Here is a 4,338-nt window from a genome sequence, read left to right as displayed (position 1 = left end):
CAGCTACTTGGGAGGCGGAGGCAGGAGACTCGCTTGAGCCCAGAAGTTGGAGGTTGCTGTGAGCTGTAATGCCACGGCACTCTACCCAGGGGGGACAGCTTGAGGCTCTGTCTCAAAAAAAAAAAAAAGAAAAGAAAAAGAAAAAGGTGCTCAATTTTCTAGAAATGGAGTCACAGCTAAACATCATCAGTTCTTCAGATACCTGAAGGTAATAAAGCTCGCCTAGTAACAGTGATTTGGGTTGTTCTGTCTGGAGTTATTAAGCCTTTTGGGATGTGAGAAGACAGGAAGAAAATGGTTAATGAGTAGTTTTAGATTAAACCAGACCTCCCAGTCCAATCATGAAGCAGATGCTGGTACTGAAACAGGTTTCGATAAGCTCCTAACTCTGGCTTGGGCATAACCACAGGGTACTAAAGTAAGTGAGGATCACATTCACTGTGCTCTCTGGCTCCAATCCATTTCCCTTTTCTCTAATACCAAGTCCGCTGCCTCTCAGATTGTGCTTGGTTTAGCTAGTGAAATTTATTTTTTTTTAAGTGGTTTGATGAGAATACAAAGGAAGAAAACTAGAAAAGGGGCAAGTCTCATAATCCCTTCCTTCCATCACCACACAGTGCAACTATAAAGCAGCCCTCAAATATCACAGGTCTCAGGCGCAGGGAGTGAAGTGACTAACATTCACAGAGCTTTACACCAGTCAGTTTGACTTCTTACCATAAGATGATCTGAGTTTTCTTTTTTTAAGAAAAAGGTCTTGTCCCTCAAAAAAAGTCTTGCTCTGTCGCCCAGGCTACAGTCCAGTGGCATCATCATGGCTCACTGCAACCTCAAACTCCTGGGCTCACAAGATCTTCCTGACTCAGCCTCCTGAGTGGCTGGGACAACTGGCATGCACTCACTACCATACCTGGCTAATTTTTACATTTTTTGTAAAGACAGGCTCTCCCTATGTTGCCCATGTGGGTCTCAAACTCCTGGGCTCAAGAAATCCTCCTGCCTCAACTTCCCAAAGTGCTAGGCTTACAGATGTGAGCCACCACACCCAGCCTGATCTGAGTTTCTCTTCCCTAATCCCAATCTGCTTTTCCTCTGACATCCCTACTCCCCCAAATCCACACCTCCAGAAGAACACCAATGAGCCTTTCATACCAAAAGAAAAGTGCAGAAGTAGGCAACAAGAATGAATTCAGGAGTCAGTAACAGGGGGCACCTAAATGGTCAGTGAACATCATCAGAAATTTATTTTTCCATGACTCCCCACCATCTGTCACCCACAAATCTTCACTTCCCAGCAGGATGGCCACTGAACATGTGATGGGATATTGAAGAAGAAACAGTGATCATGTAGGAAACTGCTTGTGACAGGGACACATTAAAATACTTTCAGTCTGATCTCTAGGCTTTTGTCCAATTTTGCTTGCAGGGGTGAAGGCACACAGGGTCAATTCTACATTAGTTCTCAAAAGTCAGCCTGCAATCTAAGCAAAACACTAACTTAGGGGCCACAAGCAAAGGAAAACTTCTATACAAGAGCACCCTTCTCAGATTAAATGATTCTCAGCATCATTGTAAACCCATGCATCCTGCTCCCAGGGAGCATGCTAGCCAGAACCTATCATTAGAGGCCACCTTACCCGCTCTTGGGTGGGCTGGGGCAAATCGCTACCTCTTCTTCTTTCCAAGTTGGCACTGTGATTTCTTCCAGTCCCCAGAGCCCCTGAGTCTTCAGCTGAAATTGGGGCAGATGCTGCTATATGAGCTGTGGAAAGGCTAATCTAAGCCTGGAAGAGGGTCATTTGACTGTCTTTAGTTCCCTCCTTAGTTGATTTGTCCAGCATTCTCCAGATTCCTCCTTTGCTCAATATCCCCCTCTACTAGAGAAATCCCTTTCCCCTCCCACCAGCTCGGTACAGTCTGGCCTCTATCCCAGGCTCCAAGCTTCTCTACTCTTGGCTAAGAAATGCTCCTCTAATTCGTGACTCTCCTACTCCGGGGCCTGCACCACAGGTCCCCCCATTCCCAATCCCCTCCCCTCGGACTGCCCCTGGCCCCTAGGCCCCCTCCCCTCCGCCCCATTTCCTTTATTTCTCTCCGCCTCTGACCTTTCTCCATTCCATCCCCTCTTCTTAACCCCAGAGCTAGTCCCCTCTCTGTCCCTACTCCATGCTGCAGTCTCCGAGATCCCCCCCAACTCTAGTCTACCAGCCCGACTACTCCAATCCCACAACAAACTTTCCACCGCAGCCACCTGCCTTCAGACCGCCATCTTGCCGCGGGGCAGGCCGGGTAGCGGCCCGACCGCGGGAATCCCCACGCACTAGGCGACGCGCGTCATCGGGGCGGGGCTGTAGGGGCGGGACCTCGAGTTGGGGAACTGGGGCACCGGGTGTCGGGGAGAGGTGGGACTTTCGAGTGCACGGGTTGGAGGTCTGGCCACAGGACTAAGGGGAAGGCGGTATCTGGAGTAGGACAATTGCAAGGAGGGTGAAAAGACTCGTACTCATTGCAAAAAGAACAGAGGAACACAGCTCAAAAATATAGTGGGCAAGGGAGTTATGCTACTGGTTCCCCATCATGCAAAGAATAAAATCAGCTTTTTAAATTGGCAAGTGGAGATCCGCATGACCCAGCTTCTCCACCTTCACCAGCCTCATTTTCCACCACCTCTCTCTGAGACATTAGGTTTCCAAATTGTCCTGTTTTTCAGGCCATTAGGCCTTAAGACACCCAATCTCTCTTCTCCCTTGTGTGATTAATTCCTACTTCTCCAACCCTCAGCTCAAATGTCACCTCCTCCAGAAAGCCTTCCTTTGATACTCCTTTGGCTGGGCATCTCTAGCAACTTGTCTTAACTTTATTGTAGCTGTACCATGCCATAATCATTTATTTACATGTTGTATAACCTTTTTGCCCTGCTGCTTCTTCAGGTAAAAAACTATGTCTGATTACATCTACATATTCCCTAGCAGGTGCCTAGCACACAATAAGTGCTTAAAGAATAAACAGCATGGTTTCTTCCAATGCACTAAGCATAATTTCTAGCTCAGGGTCTTTAAGTTTGCTGTTCCTTGTGCTTGGAATGTTCTTTCTCTAGTATTCACTCCCATTTGTGTCTCTACTTAAATGCCTTCACCTCAGAAAAGCATTCCTGGGCCACTCAGTCTAAACCAGCATCCACAGTCATTCTCCCTTTCATAGCACGTATTACCTGACATTATATTAAATATATCTTTGTTTATCAACTACCTGCTCACTGCAATGCAGGCTCCAGAGGTCCAGGACTTCTTCTTACTCATCACTGTATCCCCAGTGTCTAAAATAACATCTGGCATAGTGAGTGGTTACTCAATAAATACTTACTAAATGAATAAGTGGCATGGAGAGGAGTGACTGACAGGTTTTAGAATACACTATAAAATGAGGAAATGCATAGATGGAGGTTACAGGTCCACAAGAGCCCACTTAGCTCTATCAAGAACATTAACCAAAAAAAAAAAAAAGAGAGAGAGAGAGAGAAAATTTAAAAAGATAGATAGGCCCAAGCTCAACAAAGGAAAGATTGAGCTGACAGCCAGGTGGAATTCTGGAGCTGGGTCCTTAGGGAACACAGCTCTCTTGGGTAAGTCCCAGGATAGCAAGCAGGCCAGATAGAGGAAATGGGGCAGGCTGGAGGCGGAGGAGTTTACTCAGACCTAAAGACAACATCCACCCCAAGCCCAGGCCTCTCTTGGCCAGATGGTTCCGGAGAAACCTTAGCATCTGTCCTTCCATAAATTATCCAGGGCTCCCTCCTGCCTGTCCTCTCTGGTGACAGCCGGAACAATTGTCCAGGAATTCCATCTGCTCCCCTGTCCCTCTCCCCTTCACAGCTCATCAACATTTCAGAGTACAGAGGTATTCCATTTCCCTTGGCCTAGGGATGAGAGCTGGCTCTGGCCCTTGGTGACACTGGTCACAGGACCCACCTTCATCAACACACAAATAAAACCTCACCAGAAGTTCCCAGATCACCACAAGGAGTGGTCAACCGTCTTTATTCCATATCTCATCTGTGCTTTTCTATCCCCTATGTCATTTTAAAAAATTAACTTAATAAAATTACATGAAATAAGGCAATCATATAGGATTTGCAGAGCTTAAAGTCTCCAAATTATTATGCATCTTTATATGGTTCCTCTAAAACTGCCCATATAGCATTTTCAAAATGTGACGTTTTCTTATTACTTTCTTTTTTTTTTTTTTCTTTGAGACAGAGCCTCAAGCTATCCCCCTGGGTAGAGTGCCATGGCATCACTCACACAGCAACAGTCTCTGTCACCTGTGGCAGAGTGCTGT

General features: G+C 46.5%; 1 protein-coding gene across 1 annotated transcript in view; it reads right to left on the bottom strand.

The window, feature by feature from the left end:
* Positions 1 to 1,983, bottom strand: part of TJAP1 (tight junction associated protein 1) — a 27,154-nt gene extending 25,171 nt beyond the window's left edge. The window contains exon 1 of the mRNA XM_012804781.2: positions 1,638 to 1,983. The gene's annotated coding sequence lies outside the window, so the exon portion shown is untranslated. The remainder of the gene's footprint in view (positions 1 to 1,637) is intronic.
* Positions 1,984 to 4,338: the final 2,355 nt, after the last annotated feature.

Source organism: Otolemur garnettii, unplaced genomic scaffold, assembly GCF_000181295.1.
Source record: "Otolemur garnettii isolate 467f Iridium unplaced genomic scaffold, OtoGar3 scaffold00031, whole genome shotgun sequence".
NCBI lineage: Eukaryota > Metazoa > Chordata > Mammalia > Primates > Galagidae > Otolemur > Otolemur garnettii.
The sequence above is the reverse complement of the archived record's forward strand: the minus strand, read 5'-3'. Positions and strand labels throughout refer to the sequence as shown.